Source organism: Sorex araneus, chromosome 1, assembly GCF_027595985.1.
Source record: "Sorex araneus isolate mSorAra2 chromosome 1, mSorAra2.pri, whole genome shotgun sequence".
NCBI classification, from domain to species: domain Eukaryota; kingdom Metazoa; phylum Chordata; class Mammalia; order Eulipotyphla; family Soricidae; genus Sorex; species Sorex araneus.
Window position 1 is genome coordinate 386,828,869 of NC_073302.1, and position 13,842 is coordinate 386,842,710.

Here is a 13,842-nt window from a genome sequence, read left to right on the forward strand (position 1 = left end):
GAATGGAACCCATCATCGTTACTGTTTTCAGCATATGAATATACCACGGGGAGCTTGCCAGGAGAAGTAAACTCTCAGTAGCTTGCAAGGTTCTCCAAGAGGAAGAACTATGCTATAAGATGTTGCACAGCTGCAAATGCGGCCTCACTTCCGGGAGCTTGGTTTTATAGTCTCTGGATGTTGGCCGTTGATGTAATAATTATGCAGTGCCGGGGGCAGTTTCTGGTCCCACACACCTGGGTTCTTCTGCAGATTCCTTCATGAGTGAAGCTTGTCCAGCATGTGGAGAGTGGCCTTGACACAGGCTATGGCTGGGTTCCAGAAGTCTTCGGCTGCTGAGGCTCTGCTCGGGGTGTGGAGGGAAACTCAACCTACCCTGTTTGAGGGCCCCCGGTGAAGACAGCCAGGTGTGGGGGCAGAAGACTCTGCATTGCTCTCATCTGGGAGCTTTGTTTTATAGTCTCTGGATCTTGGCCGTTGATGGGATTACATGGCGCCGGAGACAGTTTGTGGGTATGACTCTCAAGCTACTGGGAAAAGGTTGATCTGGGTGGAGGAGGCCCAGTCCCAATTAAAGCAGGCTTGGAGATCTCAGCCCTGGGCCCTGCACAACTGAGTTCCTCTGCTGCTTCCTTCATGTGTGAGGCTCGTCCAAGCATAAGAAAGAACAGAACAGAAAATTTAGGGAAAGTAGACTCGGGAAATTAGATTTAGTTTAGGACTGATGGTTTGAAGTATACACGAATAATTAAAATGAAATATCAGACAAGTAGTTAGACATACATGCCTGGAAGTCAGATAAATATGGTCTGTGCTTTAAATACAAACACAGGAATTGTAAATATTTGACTGTTAATGCCATAAAATAAATACTTGTGCTTCTCTGGTGTGAAGCTATAGAATGAGGAGTACCTAAGAAAATAAAGAGATCATATCAAAAGAGACTTAAAGGCATGATTGGAGTTACAAGGCATTGGAAAAATTTTAATTAATTATACAAAACAGATGGTATAAATATAAAATATTGAAGGTGTAAAAAATTATACAGAGAAGTCTCCTAAGAACTTTTTATGTTTATGGGCATGGACTAAGCTTTTTTTCTAAATAGTACCTAAGTATCAGAACATTAGATGGAACAGATAAAGAGCAGAGTTACTGAAGCAATAGTGTGACAGGTAGCCTCCCAAGACAAGCAGAACCTTATTATTAATCCCAACAGTAATTCTTACTGAGGGAACTAAAGTCAGAAAAGTAAGACAAGATACCTGGTCAAGCTTATGCAATTGTGTGAGACTACAGAAGTTAGACTTCAATACCCAATTTTCAAAACACTGGATTGAAATTCTGTGTTGAAGTTTTATTGATTTCTCTTAAAAATAAAATGCTCTAAGAAAGAAAATGAAGTAACTTTGAAAGTAACTTTTGAAACAGTTTTTTAAGGAGAAATCACCATAGTCATTTAAAAATATGTTAAAGGGGTCCCATACAGAGATGCTTGGGTAGCTGTGCAATTCGAAGGATTGAGTTTAGGGCTTCAAACATATTAGGGATACAATTCCACTCCGTAAACTATAACCTTGGCCCCATCATCTTTATTTTAAGATAATATCTATTTCATTTAATTTAAAATGTAGAACATATTTTAAAAGGCCTATTATAAAGACTTGTTTTGGGGTTTGAGGGCCATACTCCATGGTGCAGAGGGGTTAGTCCTGGATTTATGGTCAGGATTGAACCCTGGCAGTCACATATATGGTAGTAGGGTTTTAATCCTGGATTACGGAGATGCAAGACAAACACCTTAAAACTTTGTGGCACTATCTCACACTATATAAACTCTATAGGGTATACTCTGTAGAACATACCTTCTTTCTGACCCTTTCCACTAGTAGTTAGTTCGTGGCTACATGGTATTCATTTGTCCTATTTCTAATTAATAAGCCTACATCACATTTTTGTGCACTAACAGTAATATTCCTCACTAGTTTAATATATTCCAGTTATATCTGCCATGGGGCTGGAGCAATAGCACAGTGGGTAAGGCATTTGCCTTGCACACAGCTGGCCCGGGTTCGATTCTTCTGTCCCTCTCGGAGAGCCCGGCAAGCTATCAAGAGTATCTAGCCCACATGGCACAGCCTGGCAAGCTACCTGTGGCATAGTCAATATGCCAAAAATAGTAACAATAAGTCTCACAATGGAGACATTACTGGTGCCCACTTGAGCAAATTGATGAGCAATGGGATGACAGTGATACAGTGATACAGTGATATCTGCTATGCCTACTTCTTGCTATTTTCCTAGTCAATATAATCATATCATGATTTCAATTTTAGAAAACAACTTATAATTATAATTGTATAACTTTTTTAATTTACATTTATAAAAATATAAGAAGTTATACAATTTATATTTATACAGAAAAATTTTTATTTTTCTATAACTCTCATTATAACATGCACATTTTAATAAAACTATTATTAATTTAACTTCTGATAAATTCTTTAGAGTTACTAAAGGTCAATCAGTAGTTACTGAGAGAAGCAGCCAGGCGTTCTGTTGAGCAATGCGGCCGAAGAATGCTCTGGACCTGAAACGGGGCCATCAACACCGGGGATCCAGACGGAGGAGGTGCAGCCACCACACCTTCTCCAGATGGAGCCCTGGCGACACTGAGCAGCAACTAACACGGCTCCGGGATGTGGGATTGGGACACATCCAAACTTTTCTAAAAACTGAAAACACACAATCTTTTAATGGAAAACTAATTATCAAATGCTTCCTTAGTAGGGCTGTCTTTCTTGGGGGGAAACTCCAACAACAATAGTGAGTTTTGTGTTGAAATATGGAACGTAATCAAGGTAAAGAGAAAATGAAGTGAAATTCATCAGTTATACAGTTGGGGGTGGGGGCGGGGGCGGGGGGTATACTGGGGATTTGGGTGGTGGAATATGGGCACTGGTGAAGGGATGGTGTTTGAATATTGTATAACTGAGACATAAACCTGAGAACTTTGTAACTTTCCACATGGTGATAAAATAAAAATTTTTAAAAAAATCAGTAGTTACTAAAAAAATACTCAATTTGCCAATTTAGTCATCCCATTTCCCATAATTCCCATGCATATCTTGTCCTCCTCTAGTTGTTCTGTCTCATGACTTACCTTGAAGATTTCTCTCTTCATAGCCTCTTCTTTCTCAAGTGTTATTTATTGTGAGAATAGAAAGTAGTGTGACACCTGTCTCGGGATATAGACACTCGAAACACTAAGTTCACTGACCGAAATGTAAGGACATTTTCCCCCATGGAAGGTGAAAAAATTAGGGTTAAGAAAATATCATTTATTAGCCTAAACAGCCACCCACTGTCATTGTGTCTGGATTGCTATTTTTTTAGTCTCACACGCTCCATCGTGTAGATTAACTTTTCATAAGGACCCTTCTTTCTTCAGGTTATGCTATAGTCATTCTTAGTTACAGGAGCATTCAAATGAAGATTGGTCTCAAATAATCTGTACACTTTGCACATTATTAATTCTGCATTAAGCCAAATATTTTCTTGAAATGTAATTTATGTTCAGTAAGTTGTTTTTCCTTGTTATTAAGGTACATTATTAAATATTTTATAAGCAATTGCTGTCACTATGTCAAAAATATAATACTAGGAATTTTTATAGTCTTTCTTAGGAAAATAATTATGTGATAATTTATAGAGCAAAACTAGCTGGTTCAGAGTTCCTGCTTATCTATTTTTGCAAGAACTATTGTTTTAGAGAAAAAAAGGTATTCTAACCAATACATTTTAAAAGGGCTGGAGCAATAACATAGTGGTAGGGCATTCGCCTTGCATGAGGCCAACCCGGGTTTGATTCCTCTGCCCCTCTTGGAGAGCTCGGCATACTACAGAGAGTATCTCACCCACATGGTAGAGCCTGGCAAGCTACCCGTGGTATATTCAATATGCCAAAAACAGTAACAACAAATCTTAAAATGGAGACATTACTGGTGCCCGCTCAAGCAAATTGATGAGCAATAGGATGACAGTGATACATTTTAAAAACTCTTTCATATATATTAACTTCTTCAGACAAATTGCTACAGACAACAATATCAATCTTAACTGGATTTTATAGTGTTATGCTATCTCATTTTAAAAGCAGCGACAACCTATGACTAAGGATGGTCCACAGACCACAGAGGAGTGAGTCACAACCCATTAAGTAGTGAGACTTCTGCTGTCAAACTCACCATACACGTTCCCTTTTCTACCTATTGGCAAGGTCAGTTATTCTCAACGTGAGGTTCTAGCACCAGCAGCACAGGACAAATATTTAGGATTTGTTAAAAATGAAAACATACTAAATTAGAATTCTGTGAATGGGACCCAGAAGTGTGGCTTAAAGCAGCTTTTAAACCTCAGGGCACATCAGAATCATCTGGGCACCCAATGCTGAAATCCATCCTTAATTCAGTAGTTCCCAGGTATTACTGATATTACTAGTCAGAAGGGCTGGAGTGATAGCACAGCGGTTGGGTGTTCGCCTTTCACGCGGCCGACCCGAGTTCAATTCCTCCGCCCCTCTCTGAGAGCCCGGCAAGCTACCGAGAGTGTCCCGCCCGCATGGCAGACCCTGGCAAACTACCCGTGGCGTATTCGATATGCCAAAAACAGTAACAACAAGTCTCACAATGGAGACGTTACTGATGCCCAATCGAGCAAATCGATGAACAACAGGAAGACAGTGCTACAGTGCTACAATTGAGTAGAATTAAAATCCAGCAAGGAACGCTAAAATCCTAGCATAGAGAGGCTTTCCTCTCCCTTTCCAGCTTTGAAGGCTTCCCTCACACTTTGCTCTTGGTTTTCTTCTTCTGTCTTCAACACAGCTTATGCTCTTTTTGTATCCCTTTCCAGTTCCTCCATCATTTAACCTTTGACTGTTTCTTCAGCTTCCTTCTACTTTTCAGGACTTTCTGATTATATTAGGCCTGGGAGGATAATCTTGGTGATGTAAGGTAGGCTGCCTAGCCATAATAGTTCTATCGCAATTCAATGGCTTTTGCCAGATATTCACAGTTATGGAGATTAAGCACTGGCTTAATGAACAATGCTCTTCTTACTGTACATGGTACCAATTAAGCAGAGTTAAGGGAAAGAGAGAACATTTTAAACATGTGCTGTAACACTAAATACATGTTTGGAGTCCCAAGGAGTTATAGTATGACATTTAAAAAGGTCATTAATGCTGATTTGATCAAAACAAGTCCTGTGATCTACAATAGAATCAGTCTCCCCTCTTCCTCCTAATCTCGGCATAAGATTGTTTTACCTTTCTAAAAACACTATTTTGGGCCCAAATCACCTCCAGGAGGGGCCCTGGAGGCCCCCAGCACCTCCAGTTGGCCTGTTTTGTTGAGAATTGCATGGAAAGGTAGTTAGACTTCCTAAGCACTGCTTGAGGGGAGAAAGAGGAAAGGAAGGAAGGAAAGAAGGAAGGAAGGAAGGAAAGAAGGAAGGAAGGAAGGAAGGAAGGAAGGAAGGAAGGAAGGAAGGAAGGAAGGAAGGAAGGAAGGAAGGAAGGAAGGAAGGAAGGATGGATTATAGTGAGAAATTGAGGGAACCTAACATGTTGTAAAGCTATCATTTTCCACTAATGCAATGAAATTCTAGTCCAAATACCACTCTTAAAAGAATCTTTAATTTTCATTTTTAAAAAGTGAAGCTTGGGCCGGAGCGATAGCACAGCGGGTAGGGTGTTTGCCTTGCACGAAGCCGACCTGGGTTCGATCCCCGGCATCCCATATGGTCCCCCAAGCACTGCCAGGAGCAATTCCTGAGTGCAAAGCCAGGAGTAACCCCTGAGCATCGCTGGGTGTGACCCAAAAAGCAAAAAAAAAAAAGTGAAGCTTAAAATTGTTTTTAAAAGTTACATGAAAATGCAAATAGATATAGTTATGACTTTTTTTTTTTTGCTTTCTGGGTCACACCCGACAATGCACAGGGGTTACTCCTGGCTCTGCACTCAGGAATTACTCCTGGTGGTGCTGGGGTGGAGGGTGAAACCATATGGGATGCTGGGATTTGAACCCGGGTTGGCTGCATGCAAGGCAAAGGCCCTACCTGCTGTGCTATTGCTCCAGCCCTTAGTTATGACATTCTTGAAAAGGAGCATTGCTCTACCAAGTATTATAAAATTAGCTAATATAGAGTGTCACTGATACAAGATAGACCAGTAGAATAAGTAGGGAGTAAATAAATAGACCACAGGTATAACAGGGATATTTAGTTTGTGATAAAGAAAGGAAGAAAGAAAAAGTATTTTCAATAATAATGTGGATAATGAAAAACTGGGCATCCAAAGAGAAAAATATACTTTGCTTCCAGTTTTATACCTCATATAAGTTGGTAATAGTTAAAATATAGATATAGTTACAATTTAGAGTGCTAGAAAGATTCAGATATATACTTTATTATTTTCAAAGTATATCTTCTGAAAATCATCATTAGATACCACAAAGGTGATGACTGTATATGAGTTTCAGAAGACATATTTTGAAGAAAGAGTAGACATTTAAATTTTTCTAGCACTCTATAACTAAAGTATAGCTCTCAACCTATTCCTGGATGAATTATTCCTATAATTAATACAAATTTTATTAAATAGTAATTGCCACAAGGTCACAGTTCTGGAAATTTTAAGTTGGTGCATTTTTAAAAGAGTGTACATAAAAGTAAGCACATGAGAGATTAGAAACATATTAATCTTGTCAATTTTGAAATAGAAAAAAGAGACAAAAAAGAGACTTCTATAAGCATTCAGGTGGACTGAAGTTGTGGGCAAAGTGAAGGAAGTGTGGAAAGAATGACCCAGGGGTTTTAGGTTTTAATGAAATCATTAAAAGTGGTAGAAAATAAGGTAGGCAAGCAGGTTTAGGAGTGCTTAAATTTGAGACTATGGTGGAATATCCAAACCGAAGTGCCCCAAAGAAAGTAAAGGAAGTTAAGGATAGGGCCTGACCTTGAATGATGGACTCGATGCCAGTGATGTCGAGTCCATTATTCAATGACGCATTGCTACTCACTGTCTGTCCCAATCCTCCACACCCATTGGTTAAATTGCAATTGGGGTGTAATCTGCACAAGTAGATCACTGCACTGGTCTTGAGATTAAGGGAAATGACAAGGGCTGGTATTAATAGACTCCTGAAGTTTGCCTCTGATTAACTCTTAAGTCACATAGAATATTGAACAAAACATTTTTTTGTTTGTTTTTCGGGTCACACCCAGTGATGCACAGGAGTTACTTCTGGCTCATGCACTCAGGAATTTCTCCTGGCGGTGCTCAGGGGACCATATGCGATGCTGGGAATCAAACACGCAAGGCAAACGCCGTACCCTCTGTGCTATCACTCTAGCTCCTAAACAAAACATTGAACTAATCTTTTCTTACTTACTTTTTCTTACTACTCTAAAATGTAGCATTAGAAGCTGTAAGGTAATTCATTTTTTCAATAGTTAAATTAATCCTCACCTTATGAAACATTCGTGGGCTATGATGCCACAGTTGAAGATATAACTTTTACAACTGGGCAAAGAGGACAACAATATCAAAGAGCAACATCTTCAAAATTCCTCTTTTTTTTTTCTACTCTCATTAGGACTAGAATAAAACACTACATAAATATTGCTTGTCATTGGCCACCATTCCTCTAATAGATGGCACCTGGATGCAAAAAAAGAAAAAAAACTGACTGGTAGAATAAAGTTCTAAATAATACAGATATCAGAATTGCGCATAAGCATAAGAATTTATGTAAAACATTATGAATTCAAAACACCTTTTAAAAGGAATTCTAATTGACCTGTAAAAATTCATGTTGTCTATATTGACATTTTAATAATAAAGATTTGGGGGCTGGGCTATATTGGTAAATTATTTTTTCCCACCTATGAAATTTATTTTCTAATTCTCTTTACAATCATTGTAATTTATACACTATCACTGTTTAATAACAATTAAGTTATATATTTGTCCTGGAGCTATATTTACAAATATTTTCTTGGAGAAAATAATTGCTTTTGCAATAGAAAAAATCATATTCATTGTCTCTCCCATATAGCAATAATTAGCTTTCATAGGTGGGTAAAAACTAAGTAAACATGTTATTTATGTTATATCAGCAAAGAATATAAACGTTGACTATTTTATAATAGGAATAGCCTTTATACAAGAACAAAAAGCAAAATTTTTGCTTTTTTATTGAATCACCATGAGATAGTTACAAGCCTTCATGTTTGAGTTTCAATCATACAATGATCAAACACCCATCCTATACCAGTGCACATTCTCTACCACCAATGTCCCCAGTATATACCCCCTTTCCAAACTATCTCCTGCCTCCATGGCAGACAATTTTCCCCATGCTCTCTCTCTCTACTCCTGGGCATTATGGTTTGCAATACAGATACTGAGAGGTTATCACATTTGGGCCTTTATCTACTTTTAGTACATATCTCCCATCCTGAACGATTCCTCCAACCATCATTGTCTTAGTGATCCCTTCTCTATTTCAGCTGCCTTCTTCCCCAGCTCATGAGATACAGGCTTCCAGCTATGGGGTAATATTCCTGACCCTTGAGATAATATTCCTGATCTGTGGGTATCAGTCTCATATTATGTTATTTTGTATTCCACAAATGAGAGGAGTCCGTCTATGTCTGTCCCTCTCTTTTGGACTCATTTCACTTAGCATGACACTCTCCATGAACATTCACTTATAAGCAAATTTCATGACTTCGTCTCTTGTAACAGCTGCATAGTATTTCATTGTGCGGATGTATCAAAGTTTCTTTAACCAGTTGTTTATTCTAGGGCATTTGGGTTGTTTCCAGATTCTGGCTATTGTGAACAGCACTGCAATGAACATGCTGGTGCAGATGTCATTCTACTGAAAAAGCAAAATCTTAAAGAGGAAATTTTAAATTGGCCAAATTCTCACTTTCATTAAAATGTGAGGTTCTGATTTGAATTCAATTTCTTCATAAATAACGAATGAACTACTAAAGAGATAAATGTGAGGGAATGCTGTCTCTGTAGACTTAGACCTCAAAACTAGACATACCACCTCTATCATACCACCTCTACTATAGAGAGTGTCAGGGAAGTCTGTGCTTCAATAAAGGTCAGATCTTTATTCTTGCTCCCTGGATTCTCCAAGTGGTTTACTCAAAGCCCCATTAAAGACAATTAAATAAAATTAGTATAAATGATGGTCAGCTTCACTGGTATTAGGAGCTCTTACTGACAAACTATGACTTTAATGATTAATTTTCATAGTGGTGTATGATTATATTGTATGATTTAACATATGCATAGTGCTTTATTGCAAACCACAACACCTAATTAGAGAGAGAGAACAAAAGGGAATACCCTGTCACAGTGGCAGGGTGGGGTGGGGGGAGATGGGATTGGGGGGGTGGGAAGGATGCTGGGTTTATTTGTGGTGGAGAATGGGCACTGGTGAAGGGATGGGTTCCCGAACTTTGTATGAGGGAAACACGAGCACAAAAATGTATAAATCTGTAACTGTACCCTCACAGTGATTCACTAATTAAAAAATAAATAAATTTTAAAAAATAAATAAAATCAAGAACAAAAAAAATATGCATAGCGCTAACTTTTTAATTTAATTTAATTTAATTTAATTTTATTGAATCACCGTGAGATAGTTACAAGCTTTCATGTTTGGGTTACAATTTCACAATGATCAAAGACCCATCCCTCTACCAGTGCACATTCCTCACCACCAATATCTCTGGTATACCCTACCCCCACCCCCCCACCCCGTTCCTTTCTCACCTCCCCCTGCCTCCATGGCAAACAATATTCCCCATACTCTCTCTCTACTTTTGGGCATTATGGCTTGCAACACAGACACTAGAGGCCATCATGTTTGGTCCATTATCTACTTTTAGCACACATCTCCCATCTCAATTGATTCCTCCAGTCATCATTTTCTTAGTGATCCCTTCTCAATTCCCCTCTGCTCATGAAGCAGGATTCCAGCTATGGGGCAATCCTCCTGACCCTTGTATCTACTGTCCTTGGGTGTCAGCCTCATGTGATGTTATTCTATACCCCCACAAATGAGTGCAGTCCTTCTATGCCTGTCCCTCTCTTCCTGACTCATTTCACTTAGCATGATACTCTCCATGTCTATCCATTTATAAGCAAATTTCATGACTTCATCTCTCCTAACAGCTGCATAGTATTCCATTTTGTAGATGTAGCAAAGTTTCTTTAACCAGTCACCTGTTTTAGGGCACTTAGGTTGTTTCCAGATTTTTGGCTATTGTGAACAGTGCTGCAATGAACATATTGGTACAGATGTCATTTCTACTGTCCTTTTTCACATCCTTGGGATATATTGCCGGAAGTGGTATTGCGAGGTCATGTGGAAGCTCAATTTCTAGTTTTTGCTGGATTGTCCATACTGTTTTCCAGAAAGGCTGGACCAGTCGGCATTCCCACCAACAGTGAAAGAGAACCCTTTTCCCCCACATCCATGCCAAATGCTAACTTTTTAAAGTATTCCATGAAACTGGTTTATTGTGCAGAATAGACACTAAGAGCTTTTGTTCAAAGCTCAAACTAGACACAAATTGTTTTGTACTAAAGTATTTTTTTGCACTGATGGATCCACTTCTTACACTAACATTATAGAAATCCTGTCACTCCACAGGAACTGATTGAGATGAATAAGGGTAGATGTTTTTACACACATTTCATTAATCAGATTTATATTCCAGAAAACAGGGATTGGAAAATGTTCTGGGCCAGAATGCTGCAGGAATCATGATGGTGAGAGGTGAGGTTAGAGAGCCATGAGATTGACCTTAACTTTGTTACAGTTATGAGAATCTAGTCTACAGAGAGAATAGATAAGGCCGGAAGATAGCTCAATGGGTTGAAGAAAATACTTCATAGGTAGCATCACCAAATTTGATATTGGTACTTTTGAAGTACCACATGGGAGTGGCCCTAAAGTGCTGCGGAATGTAGTGCTCCCCACAAAAAATAAGTAAAAATAAAATAATCAAGAAACATAGAAAGTGTATACCACATGTGGCTAGAGAGACAGTACAGAGGTAGAGCCTTTGACTTAACACCTAGTTAACCCTGTTTTGATTCCCAGTACAAACACAGAGCCAGGAGTAAGCCCTGCACATTGCTGGTGTGGCTCAGAAAAACCAAAACTAAACAAAAAATGTGGATAATACAGAGTTTCAGAGGAACAAAATTAACTAGTACTTTTTTTTACATAAGGGTAAAGCTCTATTTTATTCTGTTGGGTTCTATGATACCAACCATGAAGTTCTCACACTCCCTCATTCCTGTCTCATTTGTATATTTGACTGTCTAAAATTAAAAATAAAATCTTTAAAAGTATTTCCTTGCTGAAAATTGCAGTGTTCATATTAAAAATTACCTTTAAAATAATGTGTAATATAGGTGTAGGTACCGTAACTACAGCTGCAGAGTCAGTCACCTTCTTAAGACTGCCCTTACTTCCCAAATCAACATATATTGAATTAATACTCAACTGGGGAACAATTTAATTTAATTTGGGGGAGGACCATATCCAGCATTGCTCAGAGCTTACTTCTGGATCTGCACTTAGGGGTTATTCCTGACCAACTAAGGTAATCACATGGGATGCTGAGAACCAAACCCTGCCATCGGCCATGTTCAAGGCATGCATCCATGCTGCACTATCCCTCCAGCCCCGAGGAGACAATTTTAAAGTGTCTTGTTAATTTCAGAGGTTATATAGGTTGTATTACCAGGAGGATTTTGTCAGCAGAGCCCAGCTTTCTCTCTGAGCTCAATTCTATTAGGTTTTCCCACAAGTTGATCCTGGGAGCACTCTCCACAGCACTTCTTGCATATTAATCCCCTCCTCAGAGGTGGCATCCCAGAGAACCTAACGAGGAGTGAGGTATAAGCTAAAACATCTTATGACATCCATTGTGGAGCACATTGACAAGAGCTGGAAAGATAATATGGTTTTAATCACAAGAGTGAAGGGGGCAGAATACAATCTTGCAATTTAGTGCTAAGCTTGCCATTTTAAAGTGAACCAACATCCAGAATTTCATCTGGTACAACCTGCTAAAATATCTTTAAGAGGGTCAAGGGAATATTTTTTCTCTCAGCTGATTTAATTGGTCTGGACTTAGGCCCCAGTTTTTCTGATTTTCTTCTTTATTCTTAAATCTGTGCATTGCTTATTGTCTACTTCTTATTGGATATAAAACTTAATTTTGCATTTCTTTTAAATAAAATTTGTATTATAGTAATAATAATAAGAAGAAGAATTTGTATTATAGGAGTGGAGCAATAGCACAAAGGGTAGGGTGTTTGCCTTGTATGCAGCCGACCTAAATTTGATTCCTCTGTCCCACTAGGAGACCCCTGCAAGCTACTGAGAGTATCCTGCCCGCACGGCAGAGTCTGGCAAGCTACCTGTGGTGTATTCGATATGCCAAAAACAGTAACAACGAGTCTCACAATGGAGACCAATGGTGATGTTACTGGTGCCTGCTGGAGCAAATTGATGAACAAGACAACAGTGCTATGACAGTGCCACAGACAGTGCATTATAGTAATACACATATACAAAAAGCATAAATTCAAATCATAAAGTCACAGCTTAGATTAGGTGCATTTATAAAGTTAATATCTATGTAACATCAAATAAACATTATTTTATAGCATCAGAGTTTGAGAACTTTCCTTTGTCACCTCTTAGTCATTCTTAGAAAACCTATGTACTGACTTTGGATATATAGATATATTTTTGCTTTGTTTCTTGTTTGTTGTTGGACACAGCCCACATTGCTCAGGGCTTATTCGTGGCTTTGTGTTCCGGGATCACTACTGGTGAGAATTCAGGGATCATATGGGATGACAGGGATGGAACCCAGATCCAGTGCATACAAGTCATTTTATCTCTGTTGTTTATCTTTATAAACTATCTCTCTGGAATTTAATCATTTTTGAAATATATCAACTAAATCATACATACTAAATGCATTCTTTTCCATCTTGTTTCTTTCACTGAATATTCATCAATGCTACTCTATGACTTTTTAAGTTTTATTGCATAAAATTCTGTTGCAAAGATTTATGGAGTTTACTAGCCTGTTTCTGCCTAATAAGCAATAGCACTGCTTGTGGTTTATCATTTTTATGCCCAATGCAACTATATCCATCTTTTATATACATGCAAGCCTTTCATTTATTTATTTATTTGTTGTGGTAATAGCCTAGGAACAGTAGTGGTGGGTCAGGAATGTATTTCAACTTTAGTATATTTTGTGAAACTATTACCCTAGTTTTTGATATCAACTTCTGCAACCACACGTAGTATTTGAGAGTTTTGAGTATTACATATTTTAATGTATACTTGGAGATGCATACTTTAGAGGAGGTGAAATGTTATTTCACTGTGGTATGTTATTCATATTTTTCTGATTCCTATATGGAGCAACACTTAAAATTGGTGTTGACTCTTTGAAAGTTTTCTTCTGTGGAAAGTTTTTCACATTTTTGTTCATTTTTGCTTTGTCTTTTCTTTTTTATTTTTATTATTTTTTTCAAGGCACATTTATTTAATATCAAGAGTGCGGTACAAAAGGCAAAATGCAATGAAGGAACACAATCCCCCATGAACACATGTGCCTGTTCTTTCCACATGTGCCTGTTGAACGGAACGGGGATTAATAAATTCCACTAATGAAAAATAACGCAGTGAGTCCCATCACAGCCAATATCCTTAT